Source organism: Parasteatoda tepidariorum, chromosome X1 (assembly GCF_043381705.1).
Source record: "Parasteatoda tepidariorum isolate YZ-2023 chromosome X1, CAS_Ptep_4.0, whole genome shotgun sequence".
NCBI classification, from domain to species: Eukaryota; Metazoa; Arthropoda; class Arachnida; order Araneae; family Theridiidae; genus Parasteatoda; species Parasteatoda tepidariorum.
The window spans coordinates 51,744,755-51,762,448 of NC_092214.1; the positions used below are offsets into that span (position 1 = coordinate 51,744,755).

A 17,694-nucleotide genomic window follows, 5' to 3' on the forward strand; every position below is an offset into this window, starting at 1 on the left:
ATGTAACCTAAATATCTAGCAGAATGAAGTGATTTTTTAAACAATGAATCATACAATATGCAACATATTATTTCAATATCTTATTCTTAAATATAACATGTTTCAATGTTTTTAAAATGCCACTAAACATTCAGCAATTCCTTGAGTTATAGAAAAAAGAAATATCGTAAATTATAGAAAACCTTGTGAATGCGTATTAGAATTACTATACAATCTACATTTTATTTTTCAAGCATTTTTTTGTTTCTTCAAACTTTCTTGCCTAGAAGACTCGATTAAATCTGTAAAAATGATTATCCCTAAAATTTTGTATATAGCTATAATAAGTTATGTCAATTTGATTTTAGTAAGAAATCCTTGAATAAATATAGCAAAAACAACATATCTAAATAATATCAGATAAAAAGTTCATGTATTTAAATTCTAAAAACTTAAAAATTCATGAATAATTTATATATCAATTCAAATTTTCTTTTCAAAGGAGATTTAATTTTTTTTTTTTTTGTTTTTTTTTGCTTTTTGGACAGAAATCGACAATTTTTAATTAAACCTCTCCCAGCAATTACATTATGAAATTAATGAACATTATTTCATTTTTTTTTACATTCAGAGTTCTTTTACTAGGTTGCCTAGCAACCTAGTAAAATTAAGCATTAAGTTTTTGAATTAGTCAATGGGTTATCTTAAAATATTCATTTGCGCTGGCGACTTTTTTTGGCGGTTTTCTGGACTATCGCCAACTATATAAACCTTTATTGCTACCCAATTTTTGACCCAATTTTTTCAAAATTTTGCCTATTCAAGTGTCTAGATTCCAGATATGTAAAAAAAATGTATGTTTATTCAGAGAAAGTACGTTTTTGTGTCTGATTTCATAACTTAATTAATAGTTAGCACTAATTAATTAGTATATTTGAGGTCACTCCCGGAAACCATTAAGATTGACTTTTAGTTCGTGAAAATCCGATCATTAGAACGAAAGTTATTCAGGGTGATATCTTTTTTTTTTGCGGACTGTACCTACAACAATCAGAAATATTTCTTTAAAACATTAAAAAAAATTAAAACAAAATGTAATGAGTTTTTAATACTTTAATTAAATTAAAATGAAAATGAATTTTAAAGGCTAAAGGACATAGGTTAGATGGGTTAGGAGACAGGTTAGGAGATAGGTCTGACGTAAAGTATCAGACACTTTGCGTGAAATTAGCTGACAAAATGTCGGTTTAATTATAACCTATGTTTAAAATTCAAAAACCATTGTTAAAAAATTATAAAAAAATGTATATTCCTTTTTTAAGATAAAACACTTACATTTTACGGAAATTAAGAGAGATTTTATACTTTAATACATTTCTTTTCTTTGGTATTTATAAATAGGAAACTTTCAAAATCTACGCATAGTTTTGAACTTTCAAAAATTAAAGGACTTTTTGAAAATAATTTGTTTTCGCTTTTTCCTATTTCATATGATTTTTAATGAAGTCTCTTTTCAATTTTAAATGGATAGATAGGCGAATATTTTAATATCAAACTACGGAGTGTTTATTGCCTTTGCTATGTTCAAGTTGAGCTGAAAAGATGCGAGCTATGTGGTTCAAGTTTCGTAAATCATTAGTAAACGTAGTTTCAACTTTTCGGATGTCCAAACTTCTCTATCGCTTTAATTTCAATATTTATTGGGTTCCGCTCAACAACATTTTGAAGCAAAAATTTGGCAGATAACTACTTTCACCTCCTTAACAAATTTAGATTGAATAAGTCAAAAACGAGTTTTGAATTCCAAATTTTTTTTGCTGCTTTTTTTAAATTTAATTGAAATTTAAAATTTCTAAGAAGAAAAATCAAAAGCTGAGCATTTTAAAAGTAAATTCTGTATATCCATTTTTATTGAAAGAAACAACAACAACGCATAGTTTCATGAAAAACGAATAACGTATAATAACAAGTATAAAGCATTTCTTATTTAAATTTTCCTTAAGAAATATATCTTTTCAGAAATCAGCGTAAGCATTCAAATTTGAATTTCTATTCTTAGAAGATGAATCTTTTCATAATTTTTTGGCATATACTGTACAGATCAAAGGAAAAATTCTTTTTCTAATGTATCATCGATATTTTTTCTGAAAAATTGAGTATTGTTAAGAAAGACATAGTTTGTTAAAAAAACGGTATTAAATAAATGGAGCTCAGAGGTTTTAAATCTTGAAACCATTTAATTTTAAATTGTTTACCTCAGATTTTCCTATCCAAGCAAAAGGTGATTGAACGAAAAATCTAAGAAGTGCCTTGTAAATAAAAAATAGGATTATCACATTAAGTAAAGTTTTCTATTGTACAGAAATTTAGAAGATTATAGAATTGATGAATTTGTGCCTAAAAAAATTTCGCAATGCTAATAAAATGCAAATATTAATAAATACATTCATATATACATATAAATATAATTAAATGTTAGTGAATATAAAATAAATGTAATAAATGCAAATACAGTGCACTCCCGATTATACGGGTTAATCACCGGGACAGGTCGCACGGACAATCGAAATACACGGATAATCCGAAAACTTCTTTTTATTAAAGAAAAAATCAATATTAGTACAAAAAATATGAAAATTCTGACACTTGCACGTTGTATAACATCAAATTAGGAATTTTCCTTTTAACGTTTGGTGCTTAAAATTTTTTTTAATGCGACTTTGCCATATATTGACACATATTTTACAAACCGCAGTAATGTCAAATCCTCCTGTATAATCTAATAAAGTTTCCACAGAGCAGCAGAATGAGAAATTGTATTTCCCTCATTTACTATATCTTTTGCATCAGTTACTATCATCACTGTTTGATTTAACAAGTAACGATGTCATCATCTATCAAATACAGGAAGACAGGCTCACACTTTGAAATTAATCTTCTAAATTTTCTTCATCAGAAATTTCGAAACCTTAGATTTCTTTTGCTTGTTCAAGAATACTGTTATCATATTCTTCTTGAATATCTAAAGATTGTTCATCAAGCGGCATGATCTTTCTTCACGATCGTAATAACGTAGATGATTTTACCTTTGACCATGCTGCTGATATACTGTAATCCAATAACGAATATTTCTTCTAAAAATTTGTTAGTGTTATAACTTCATGAATCAAATTTTTTTAATCGTAAAAATTTTTCTCGTTAAAATTTTTGTGTAACTCCGGAATGGGCACGGATATTCCGCAAACCGGATAATCTTCGCACGGATAATCGGGAGTGTACTGTAGTTATAAAAAAACGCGTTATTTTAATTTATAAATTTCAAAGTAATATAATGAAAATTAAATTTTAATCCTAAAATAATAAAATGCTTGACAAGTTTTACTATTTATTCTTAAATCAAAATAATAATTCAAAATACGACAGAGCGTTAAAAGTAAAATATCTAAAAAGTAGTAATAGATATTTTAGATTATACATCTAATATTTAAAAATGATTTATAGACATCAATAACATCATGCAACAATTTCAACTTAAAAGTGAATCTTTGTTCAATAGATAACAAAGGGTAAAATTTGTAAAATTCTTTGAAAGAAATGTCTTTATAAAAAGTTTTGCAGAGATAGCATTAAATATATATTTTCTTCTAAACTCTAAGCAACTATATTGATCGAAAAGTTGAAGTTGCTACTTTTGAACAATATTTTTTGTCGATTAAATGCTCTCGGGGAAAACAGTAACTAACGAAGTTTGATTTTATTTTGAAATATAAAAACGACTTTCGAAGATTATAGATCTATCTAAGTAATTGGGTTGTAGAAAAAGCTCCGTTGTCACGTATTCATAAAAATAGTGAAGATACGCTTTTGCTTTTAAGTTTTTTTATGCCGATTCAAGAAAAGTTAAAAAAAAAAGCATAAACCTTATGATTTAAAAAGAATTTCTTAAAAAAAGATCCTTTGAAAGTTAAATTCTTACATTTAAAAAGAATTTATAAGCTTAATAAATTTTATTCTATATTTAGGGTTCAAATTATTTTTATTCTTAAGAGTTTTTTTTAACTAGAAAAAATATATAGTAAGGAGAAACCCAAAAGAATATAATTAAAAAAAAAGAAAATTATTTAATTAGAAATTTAAAAGATAATCGTAGCTTTTCTAGTTACTTAGTTAAATGTTTAATTACAATTTATACAGTTTGATGTGCAAATTTTTTACTGATTTATTCCTTAGTTTGCAGAAAGCTCTAGTTTAATTTCTGAAACGAAACTTTTATTGGATGACTGTTTTTATAATTTATTCGCAATAAAACTTTCTGTTGCTCATTACAAGTTTGCTACAATAGATAATATTTTTACGTTTCCTATTGAAAATAGAAATAAAAAATATTTCAAGCCTCTTAGTATCATTTAGTGTTTCTTGGTAATTTTCTATTATTCTAATACTCCTGCATTGTTCTTTGTTTGAAACATATTCATCTTCATTATATTTAGCAGCACAATTCAACATTAAACATTCAAATTATTGAATTAACTCACTGAGGTATTTTATTGAACAGCATGCATTTCATTATCCATGTTTCGAAAAAGTCATATAGGTATAAAAATAAAGTATTCCTACACAAATCGAGAAAACGGTACCACCTAAAAAAATTTCTATGTCTTTGGCTTGTCTTCATTTACTTTCCGTTTCTGCGTTTGGCAGAACCAAGCCTACTCCTATAAATTAATGCTATTTCTGAAGAGTTAGGCGGACGGTAAATTTTTCCTTTTAAACGGAATACCGCTTTATGCAGTTTTTCCTTTAGGTGGAGTTTTTATTATCTCTGTCTATATTTTACTTAATTAATACACATATATCCGATTACGCATAATTTAGCATTCTCGTATATGCGTCAACTGCAATAATCAGATATTTTAAGAAACCAACAAGCATTTTAAGTAAGGGAAAAAGGGGCAAAACAGGTAGTTAAAATTCGAAAACCTGTTGGAGCTAAATTGTTTGACTTAGACGCTGTCATATTTAGTCAACATATTCATTGTTTAGATTTGTACAATAAATCATAATTTTAATTATATTTTGTAAGAAATTTTTCAAGAAAAAGACAAACCATCCGGGTTCACATTGACCGGGTACACAATTTAACTAAATGGAAGATTCTGAAGTATCAAAATTTATTTCAGTGAAAAAAGAGCATACATTTCCATTCTATATGACAATTTTCTGACTTTTGTCATGTGATATTTTTTTTAAATTTTATTTCCAATGAGCTGCACAATCGGTCTTGCCGATGAGCAGACCTAGTGCGTTCTCCAGAGGTGGTATCCACTCTTTTAGGACCACCACAATCGGTGAGATACCGCTGGTCATGTTAATTTGGACGTCTATTTTCTGCCACACTAGATGGCAGCACCGAGACTCTTTGTCGTGTGATATAGTCAAGGTCGTAATCAAAGACGAGGGTGGAAGAGAGGAAAAAATATCCCGGGGTCCCGGGACTGCCGAGGGCTTGATCAAAATTTCCTGAAATATATAGTGTTTATTAATTATTGCATTTTGCAAAGGGGTCCGTGATAAATTTTGTCCTCTGGCCCATAAAACCTTTTTTCAGCTTTGTATATATTTACCTTCTTCCTCCGTTGTACTTTTGTTTTCGTGAGTTCAGCATAGAAACAAATCAAGGAAAAGAGGTACTGGAACGGGTAGTACCTGGTCTTACCCTATGAGCAGAGGTTATCAAAAAAAAAAAAANCATTTTAAAAAAAAAAAAAAAAGGAAACAAAACAGTGGTACTATTGAATTAAATGATTATTGTCTCTGTTAGGGTATGAATCCTTGAGAAACATATAATTAGCTGGGCTAAAACATCATTTTATAACTGTGAGGATAGTGTAAACAAAAGAGAACATTAGAGAGTTGGAGTAATAAGACAGATTTGACATAATTGTGATATTTGTTCTCCCCTCACTGTCCATTCTTACCTTACTATCCCCTATATACTTTGTTTTTACTCTATTTTTGGATTCAAATTTTGGACAAAACGTTTATTCTATTTTTGGACAAAACTTTTTAAAGAAACGTAAAGTATTCTTATGAATTCTTAAATTAATAAAAATAATAAATTTTTCAAAAAAGTAAATAAAGTTGAATATTTAATTAATCGTTACATAGACGCAAATTTATTGATTCCAAGTAACATATTAAACATTACATTATTTCTCCACTTCAAAGAATGTTTTTTTTTACGATACATTTTTTTATAAAGTGTATGACTTCAGTTAAATATCGTGTTCAAAAACTTGTTGAAGGATTCTTAAAAATTGAATTGTCTACTTTTAGCTGAGGGAGAAATTTTTGTTGACTTTTTTGTAAGGCAATGATACTTTTCAGTTAGTGAATTTTTCATTTTAATTGTTTTTAATTAACAATTAATTTTCAGAATTTATTGTTAAGAGAACGATTCGAGGCATAAACAGAAAGTGATTTTTTTATTGATGCAATATAAAAGGACATTATCGTCAATCTCTGAAATAAAAATTAATAAATAAATAAACATAAAACAAATGTTTTCCGGCTTAAAGATAATAAAAGTGAAAATGAGTTTATGTTTATACTAAATTTCACTTCAAGATATTTATCACAAATTTTTTGTAAGTAATAAAGTTTTATCGATATAATCTCGATGTTTTCCAAACAACTTACTACACGTTGCTTTTAAACCAACAAGTATGACACATCCTAAAAATAATCGAAAGAATTAATGAGCGAAAAGAAAGTCTCTTTACAACACATAATCAAGAAAATGCCTCACAAAACTTAATCTCTACTTAATATAAGTGAGCTAAGAGTAATGAAGCTCTTCTGTATAAAATTTGTTTGCATTTGAACGAAATTTATATCCTCCCAGCAGTAGCTTCGTTTATCGCTTAGGAATAATTCACATGGAAAACTCACTCTGCACGGTATCCCCACTCTGATACTTAGCATTAAGGTTCATGATCGCTTTAGGTCACGGTATGACCCCGAAGACTGTAAGAGAAGTCACTATGATCTTCAGCTTAACTCGATGCATCAATCGAAGCGCTATCGGATCTAAGTGTTGATGTTGCAGTAGAGAGTGATGATTAGTATGGACAAATTTGATATGATAACAACTGTCTGTAGATGTGCGTTTTAGGTTAGCGTTCCATTCAATCAAAATTGTACAAACAAGGATGTTGCAAAATGTTGAGTATTCTTTACGAAATTCCTGAAGAATGAATAAGCTGATATTGTTTATTTCAACGGATACTGATATTGGAAATGAAATAGATAATGAAATAGAAGGAATAAAGCAAGGATAACTATTTAGCACTGTTAGGAATTTAGGTAATTTTTTTCTAATTTTGGTTAATTTGTTAATTTGGTACTTAATTTATTTTTATTCATTAAAAATTATTATGGTTCAATAATGTAAGAAAATTAACTAAGAAAATATTGAGAAATTTATTGATTGTATCATATCATTTCTGTAATTTCCTATAATTTTAAAAATTAATTAATTTTAAATACTGATTTTACAAGTAATGTTACAAATAAATTATGAGTAAATCCATCAATGATTAATATGATCAATATGGACTAATTTGACATGATGACAACTGTTTGTAGACTTGGGTTATAACCTAGTGTTTCATTCAATGAAAATTGTAAAACAAGGATGTTACCAAATGTTGAGTAATCTTTCAGAAATTTCTGAACAATAAATATCCAGATATTATTTATTTCAAAGAATGCAGATTTTGGAAATGAAATAGATAATAAAATAAAAGGAATAAAGCAAGCATAGCTGTTTAGTACTGATAGAAATTTATGTAATTTTTTGAATTCTAGTCAGTTACTTATTTTGGTACTTAATTGTATAAAATATTTTTAGTACAATAATACGAAAAAAATTAATTAATAAAAAACAGTAAGTAATTTACTGATTGCTTGGTTCGTGTCAGTTTTACTGAATTTTCATACATATTTTAAAAATTTAATTAATTTTGAATAATGATGGGCAATAATTTAACAATTAATCTTAAGATTAAATTTATCAATGATTAGAATGGACAAACTTAATACGATAACAACTGTCTGCAGATGTGCGTTTTAGGGTAGAGTTTCTTTCAATGAAGATTGTACGAACAAGGATATTATATGTAGAGTATTATTTACGAAATTCCTGAAAAATGAATATACAGATGTTTACGTCAACAGATACTGATTTTAGAAATGAAATAGATAGTAAAATAGGAGGTATAAGTATTTTGAACTGTTAAGACTTCAAGTAATTTCTTTAAATGTTGGCTACTTGCTTATCTTCGGTACTTATTTATTTTTATTATTAAAAATTATTTCAATACAGAAATACAAAAAATGAATAAGCAAGAAAAAAAAATCTCTCTTTCTCTCTCTCACATTATATATATATATATATATATATANTATATACATACAATGATATTGTGAGAAATATATTGCTATTTGTTTTAATACAAGAAAGTATAAAATATTTTTATTTTATAATTTATAACCAACTAAAATGTGAAATTTTAATCTATTGATTTTTTTATGCATTGATTTTATATATTTTTATATATTGATTTTTTATACATTGATTTTATATATTTTTTGTATTGATCTTACAACAAAGGAAACCGATTAAATCGCAATTTTCCATATATTTTAAAGTTTTGAAACCAATATTTTTTTGATTAGCGAATATTTGTAAACAAAATTTAATACATCAGCACTTAAATAATTTAAAGATTTAATTCATTTTTAGAATTTATTTTGTATATAACAGAAACAGAACGTCAGAGATTCATTTATTTCATTTAATCAGACTTTCTAAATTAAAATTATAAGCTCCAAACTTCAAACGGAATTAATTAATTACATAGACAAAATGTGGAAATCAAGAAAATAACCGTAAAAGTTTAGACATAAGTTTATATTTTATTAAATCAAAATGTATTTTACCTGAAACAATATAATAGGATATCACACGAATATTAAAAAAAAAATCTATGTAATGTACTAATAATTTATTCATGTCTATGAATTATTGAATATATATTTTCAAATAGCTTTCATAATATGAATGCAATATGCGTAATTTTGTAGTTATTTGCTCAAGAGGAAAAACATTTTGTAGTTATTAGCAGATAAAATGCAAATTTTTTTTATAAGCATATAAAACAATAAGTTTTTTTAACTATCAATTAGATGGAAAAATCAAAATTTGCATTTATTTTAGTTTAAAATACACTATATCCTGCATTAATAATCGAACAATAATGTTAATTTCATAGATTAAAGGTGCAAAGCCTTAACATAACTGTAGAAAAAGAAGCAAGATCTAATGAGTATCATTCCATTAAAGGAAAAAATGAAGGGGAAATATAATTTTAAATTCACATTTTCTACTTTCTTTTCGAGATAAGTTATTTATGCATTGTTTTATCAAATACGAGAAATATTTTTCAAATGGAAATTACATGTAATATTCCAAATAAAGTAGTTAAATAAGTTACAAATGGAGAACAAAAATGTAGTAAAAAATGTTTTTTTTTCTCTCCATATTTTAAGAGACAAAAAGGCGAGCATTGTATAAACTGCTTCTATTTTAACTAAATAAAAATATAACATTTCTTAAAACGTCTCGATAGATGAGTATATAACGTTTAAACTTGTTAGTAGCTGATTATTAGAAAGACAATTATTTTTTTAATTATTTCATTTTAGTATCTATCTATTTAAAATTTAAATCTAATCTTAGACATGTAATTACTTGTTTAAAACACTATTTGATTTTAAACAATTGATGTTAACACCACCCTCCACGCAGCACAAGTGATAGCGAAAATACATCAAAAATATTTAATTATTGTGTTTCCAAAACTTTTAATAAATCATAGCGAGCTTTAAAAGTTTTTTTTTTCCCAGTTAATTCTGAAACCATTATTTCAATTTTTCACTTACGTTTCTGTAACGAAACTTCAAATACTCTTTCATTTATTTCATTAATGCTATACTTTGGTGATTTCCTCAAAATAGCCATATTTGAAAAGAAAAATTAAGCAATTTCAATAATTTTAAAATTTTTGTGAAAAAATAAATGTTTCATTTTGAAACTTGAATCAAATTAAAGATATATAATTATAAATGAAGACTGAGATTGAAGTTGGAAATTATTTTTGAACCATTTTTTAATAATTTTTTGCTTACACTACTTTCTCCCTTTAAATGATAGGAAATTTTAGCAAAACCACATTTGTTTAGTTGTAAAACTTTCAACATTAATTTATTACTTTATAAGTATCAATTTTTTATTACTTAAACTGGTTTTTAAGGTAGAAATTAATACATGTACGTATCTTAGAAATGCTTGCAAGAAGTAAATTTATGAAAAATAATTAATATTTTATGATTAATATTTAAGAATAATTTTTATAATTTTTCAAAAAGTTATTTTCTAACTTTTTTAAGAAATTTTAATTGTTGCAGGTAGGTTAATATTTTTGAAAAACAAGAATAAAATCAGAAATACAAGTATGCAAGAACTTTTTAAAATAACCAAATTATTTGTATGTTTTACAGAAATATAGAATATAATTTCAATATATTTAAATTTTTGTTAAACAATATAGAATTTAATGCTTTACTCGCTGGTTTAAAAGTTAAAGGAAAAGGAAACGAAAGCCACAAAATATGTCTACTTCGATAGAATTAATATAGATATTTTTTGATAACAATATCTGCTAATCTATGCTTGATTAAAAATTATACCGTATTAAAAAGTTGAATACATCTTTTTCCAATGGTCAAAGTTGCTTATCAATTAATTAGTTACTAATAATGAAACTCCTTCTTCTTATTACTTTAATGAGTCACTAAATAAATGAAATGATACTTCTTTCCAATAAACTAATTATGAATTTATTTAAACACTGAATATTAAAATTGGAATCACTAAAGATTAATTAATTCTGTAGATTTTTCAACGCATTTTGTTGTTATTAGTATTTAATTGCATCGCCTATTTAAAATCAAAAATATTCATTTTAGAGTTTAAAGAATTAAACATTAAGATTTATTAAATAATGTTTGTATTTGCAGGCTCTTTCTAGAATATTGAATTGAGTTACTTGTTTCAACTTAATGTTGTTTTACGAAAGGTGAGCATGTTTTTATACTTCAGTGATAATGATTACGAAATATTATTTTTTAAAGCAATTTAGATAAATTTATTTTCTGCTAAAGCATATTATGAAGATTGAAATAATTTTTAGTTTTTATTTAATATGTATTTACATAGTTGCTCGGAATTTCAGTTGGTACATTATGCATTATAAAGCTTACATTATGTTTTTTAATACCTCATTCTTCGTTCATTATTAATGTAAAAACAGCATACCCTTAAGCCTTTTAATTATCATAACATACATTGCAAAACAATCTAGATCAAATTATAGTATTACCGGCAGTGTGTATGCATCATCCGTAATATCCATTTTTACTGTAAAATATTATACCATAAATTTTACAGTAGTATTTATTTAATTAAAGTGGTTAAATGATTTTATGGTAATTAATACTGTAAAAATTATGGTATATCAGACTTTATGTCTGTAACATGTTCCGGCAAATATAGATTTTATATTAAAATATACAGGCACTCCACGTACCGTTCATTTTGACCATAATTTGATCCGGAATTTTTCAAAAGCTTACTCTCCAATAATTGAAATTTTTGGGAAATACATTTATAAGTGGTTGTGAACAAAAGCTGAAACTTTTAAAACAAACAGAACTCTTTTGGGCGTAACTATTTCTTTATCTGAACTTTAATATATCTGTTCAAATTATCCTCTGTCAAAATTTTTCGGTTATAATTTATTAAAATATCAACAAATTTCTTTCTTTCAACAATAGAAAAATTAATTTCTGAAGCAATAAAAACTCTGTAAAACTTGGAGTGTATGCTATAGCACATTAAAAACCGTAGTGAACAAAAAATAGTATTTTTGAATCTAGTTAAAAAGAAATTAAGTTGAATTTTTTAAATAAATTGAAAGTTAAAAACATTTTTACAAAATATATAATACTAACTACTTCAGAAGTGAGACACTTCGAGCTAAATGTGTAAGTGAAAGCTATTTCTAAAACACTTATCATACATTTTGAGGTAGTGTACCAAACACATACGTAATTTACGATATATACGTTATGTAAATGTATATTAACTAATTAATATATACGTAAAGTATTTATAAGTGCATTTCTGGTATAAGTTAAAAATCCAGAAAATAAATAAGAAATTATCAATAAGAAATAAGTTCTTAAATTGGTATTCCATTTTGAAAACCGTTTTTAAGTATTAAAAAAAATAGCATATTTTATAATTAATAAACGAAAACTGAATTAGGTATTGAAACTAATTTTTGAACTATGAATCTTTTTAAGCAAAATATAAATTAAAACCATTTTTACGAAACACATAATATTACCCAATTAAAAAGTTTGACAATGAGTGCTAAATATATTTGTGGAAAATGCTTCGGAAATACTTCTTATGTTAAATAAATATAGGAGACATAGGAAAGTTTTCCCTTTTATGTAGAAATAGCAAATTACATTAAAGAGTTGTTTCTGCTGATATTAAGAGAATAGTTAATTTAACCTTCTAGCTCCCGTGAAAATGACGGAGGTTTCACCCTCTATTTCTCGCTCCCGTGAAATTTCCGGGCTGGAGTGTTCAGTAGTGACGCGCCAATAAGTATAAAACTAATTCATTTCTTTTGCCCGGAAAAGATTTTATTTCTCATTTTACACACTAGATGGCAGTACCAGGACATATTTAAGGTAATTGTAGATAGATGGTTTATTTTAAACTAGATATCAGCACAAGATATTTGGATGTCAAAAAGCAAATAGGCACTTTTATGATCGTTTTCTTGAAAATTAACCGATCGTTAAGGGGTTAATTACTCCGCTATCTCGATTTCTTTCATGGGACCAGAATTATTATTATTTTTATTATTTAAATTAATTAGATATGTTAATTTGTTTATCATGTAACTTTTTCATGATTGACTATTGCATACCCAGTATTTATAAATAATGAGAAAAAAATTTATTCTTAAAATAAGTATTATTGATTTAATGCTTATTTTGCTGCGTATTAACAAGTATAAAAGCATAAGAATGTAAATCATTTATAAAATACTTGGAAAAATAAACAAAGCTAAAAAAAATAATATTTGTGTGGTAATTTTGTAATTTTAGGAGTATGGTAGTTTTATCTCAGATATATGGATTCATGATCGATGATTAGCTTTCATTTGATGAGTATTAAGTCATATGTAGGAATACTGACTTAGATTTCTTAGAATCATTTCATATTTAGAAAATGCATAATATAGTTAAAGACATTTATAGCATCTCATTCTCTAAATGTTTAGAAATGTATTTTTTTAATTTATTCATCTTGCAACACTTGGGACTTTCAATGTGTCGCAATTACACCTGTTTCTGATCTTTCTTCTTTAGTTTTATTATTTTGTTCAAGCTAGTTCCCTTCTATCCATTCGGTCAATCTCTTTTCTACTTTTCACTAACATATTTGAAAATTACATCAGCATTTTTGAGCCCCTCTTTTATTTTATGTTTCGACACTAAAAAAGGTTTTTCATTATAGAACCAAAATCAGCATGTAAATTAATGAGGAAATATTTACGCTTATTTCACATAGTTTAAATTTATTTTTCGTCACTTATCTTATGGAAAATAAAACGTGGCAAACTAACTTTTTCAAAAAGGATTTAACTTTTTTTTTACTATGTTTATAATACATAATACGTAATAATAATACAATAAACAAATACATATACAAATTTTACTTGATGAACATTTGAGATTGAAGCAAATAAAGTAAGCAATCGTTTATCATTAGACAGTTCTCATTAAGCCATCTGGTTTTGTTAAAAACAATTTTAAAGTTTAGAGAGAAATATTTAAGCAATTAATGAGTATGCATCAGATTACAGCATTTTACCCTGCTTAGATTTTTTAATCACTATAACAAATGCATTTATAATTCCGTTTCTTAAGCTTTGTATAATTTATGCAATTGCTTAAAATGATTTATTTTCGAAATTGAAATACGATGCCTTATTTAAAAACTAGAAATTAAAATGAAAAGTTTTACCTTTATCTTTGACGAAGTAGCGACTAATGATTGTTATTGATTTTATTATTCCGAGATTTTATGTGTGGTGAAATTCTGAAAGCTGAAGTAAATTAAGGTAGGGGGTTGAAATCAAAGTCTCATTATAGTTTGCAAGGGATGTGATTTGAAATATAGGATCTTTTAATCTCAAAGTAAATTGAAGTGTCTTATTACTTTTTCGAACTGAAATTGGATATCAACCATTTTGATAAGCTATATTTTTAATGTATTTCTGCTTGCAAATAATTATGTAATTTTTATTATCTTGTTAAATAAGTGGAACTGTGAGGAATTCAGATTATTATTTAAAGTATAAAAAATCATAATTTATAACATTTCATAATGAAATGATTATACTATTTCATTATTCCTCATGTTTTACACTCACATCCACCATTGCTGTTACCAAGATAAATTGTTACGTTATTCTTCCTAATTCTCAATGACAAAAAACTATTCCTACTTATTATTTTAAATTCGTACTTAAAATTGTAATGATGTTCTAATAAAACAACTAATTTCTAACATCAACTTTATAATTTAACATCTGAAATTAGGCAGTTTAAGGAATTATACGAATAACCCAATTTTTACCAGCAGCTATGCAAACTAAGATATATAATTTTTTAAAAAAATTAGAAATATTAAGTTAATGAAAGTTGAAAAAATAATAAAATCAACAAAATAAGTCATTTATTTCATTTTTTATTGCAGTAAAATTTGTAGATTCTGTCTCTGGGTTACTCATATAGTGGAATTCAAATATATGCTTTAAATGAATAATTCAAATGAATAATGCAAATAATTGTTCATTAGTTTGTTGCTTAAAAACATTTCAAATTGCTTATACACTTTTTATTTTGCACCATTATGTTTCTAATTTCATTCAATTATCACACACACTATAAATGTATTCAGAATTAATCGTTTTAATGATATTTTGTTTTGGAAAAAGACTGATCAGGCAAATACCTAATAAAATGAAGAAGCCACTTGAATAACCCTGTGACACAGATGAGACACCAGTGTCCGTTTTACATATTCCTTTTTCTGACGCTAATAAAAGTACAGATGTATTTTGGTACTTAATTATGGAAATAGTCTAATAGTTTCTAAAAAATCTGTTAGATTATCAGAATTATATTTGTACTAAAATATAAAATTAAAAAAAAAACGCATGTTGAATTTTTTTTTGATTCATACTCAAAAATGTATCAATAATTGGTATTGTAACTTTAAGAAATTTCAATAATGAATAACTTTTTCTTTTAGATCTAAATAACTTCAAGTAAGTGCAAAAGTGAAAAATTATATATTATAATAGTATAAATTTTGCATACTTTTTATTACGAAAATTATAATAAGAAGTATGAAGTGAGCCGTGTTCGGAATATTTTACCTTTTACTCAAAAATATACACCACTGTCTCTTTGCTGCATTTCATAACTATACTTAATAGGATGCTAAATATAACATTTCCCTCATATTTTGACTTAATAAAAAATAATGAATACAAAATGAATAAAAAAAATAAGAAATATGTTTAATAAGTCTTCTGCGTCAAAGGGATAAATGGGTATAATAATGTGATGAGTCTAAAAAATAATAAAAACGTATACATAGAAAGATTTGATGAAAAAAATGTATATAAACTTACGTTTATTAAAAAAAATTAAATTATCTATTTCTACTACATCAAACTTAAAATTCGTTGATGGATATGCGCACCTCATCCCTCCACTAGAAATATATAAGTATGTCTAATTGAATGCTGAATGAAGTACTGTAGTTCATGCACAAATGCCAACTAAAATTATATAGTGTAAGAGCCTTCATGAATTTATATACTAATAAAAGTTGTATTTATTGATTATTACTAGAGAAACTGATTTATTTTTTCTTTAAGTATTATATCTAAGAAGAACTATACATATTTCAAGGTAATTGAACGATGTAGTTTTCAGCTTAATTTACTTCAACACAAACAACTTCCATGATAAATTGATTACCTAATATTTTAGAAACATATTTCCAAAATTAAGTACTTATGTAGCAAAATTAGCTTTACATGCTGGTGCAATGTTAGTCATTTGCTGCCTATTTTTTGGTGCAATGTTAGTCATTTGCTGCCTATTTTCATTCAAAAGTTTTAAAATGCTTATTTTTCGAATTTAATAACATAGAGAAGGGAACTAGTGTGGTCATGAAGCTGATGTGGACCGTTAGAATTTTTTTTAACTTAAACATTCTCAGTAAATTTTGGTAAACAGGCAAAAATGTTTCATAGGCAGTTACATAACACACTTGATTGATAAGTAGCAAATTAAATGCAAGTTTTTTATGGCGGAAAAGTAAATTCATTTTTATTACCTCTTTAAAATATTTTAATTCAAAGTTTCTGATAATGAGAGATATGTTAGGAATGAATATGCTTATTATTTTTAAAATATTTAGTAGTCACTTTTTATTTGCTATTTCTTACTAACCAACTATTTAACTAGATTATAAACTTATCTATTTGGGTTAAAGTGTCGATCGCACTTTAAAAAGTGTACTTTCAAAATTCTATCAATGCGCCTAACTCTTATCTACCTCTTCCTTTTCACTGAATAAATATTAAATGTTTATTGCATAATAGTTTGTCATTGAAACAGTTTTAAATATTTTCATGTGCATTAGACTCAACTTGTAGCCTTGCTGCAAAAACTGCGTTTCAAAAACAAGCACATTATTAGTAATATGTTTGCACTAATTCTTCCAAACAATTGCTATTTTGTCAAAATTGTACATTTTTCTACATTATAGCTACAGTTCTGCATATAAAAACGTATTTAGTTTACTTCAACCCCAAAAACTTGGTGGCAACTATACACCCAAATTTTTAACAGTTTAAAATAAACAAAATTTCTATTATTTAATGAGCTTTAATATAAAATTTAATGTAAAAACAAGGATTTTTTTTGAAGAAATGCTTTTGTGTTATGCATTTATTTAAGTAGTATTTGCTAAGTGATAGATACAGTAATAAAATAACCAATTTTTGATGAACCTAACATAGCTTACGTTTGATTCTAGCAAAGCAAAGCTTTAATTTCCAGAAACTGGCTCTCTGCCTTAGAATTCCTGTTAATTCTGCCTGGAAATTAGAGTAATGTACAAATTCCAGGCAGCCGGCGAAATCTGCCCTTTCCCTTAACGTTTTCGGTCCGCTTTCTATTTCCCTATCCTTAATTTCCTGTGAGATAGCCGATTGCCTCCTGCTTCGGGCCATATAATTGATTAATTGTTTCCGAGTCCAAAGGGTTGGGGGAGCAGACGTATTGCAACGCCTCCCACAACGTCTACAAGAGAATAATTTAAACTGTAATTAACAAGAGCTCTCCCCTTTAACTCAATCGAGGCAATTTCTTGAGCGTCAGGTTCGACACCACTGAGACTGGTTTCTCTATAGGTGAAGACCA

The 17,694-nt window shown here is 26.2% G+C and overlaps 1 protein-coding gene across 5 annotated transcripts in view; it reads left to right on the plus strand.

The window, feature by feature from the left end:
* LOC107443766 (glutamate-gated chloride channel) overlaps positions 1-17,694 on the plus strand; it is a 174,253-nt gene that overhangs the window by 94,878 nt on the left and 61,681 nt on the right. For 2 of the 5 annotated variants that reach the window (XM_016057732.4, XM_016057733.4), the window contains one exon: positions 11,122-11,180. The exons of 2 other annotated variants lie outside the window; for them this stretch is intronic. The gene's annotated coding sequence lies outside the window, so the exon portion shown is untranslated. Of the gene's footprint in view, positions 1-7,019; positions 7,345-11,121; positions 11,181-17,694 lie in introns of those variants that run through there. One more of the 5 variants, XM_016057735.4, reaches the window with a different exon arrangement.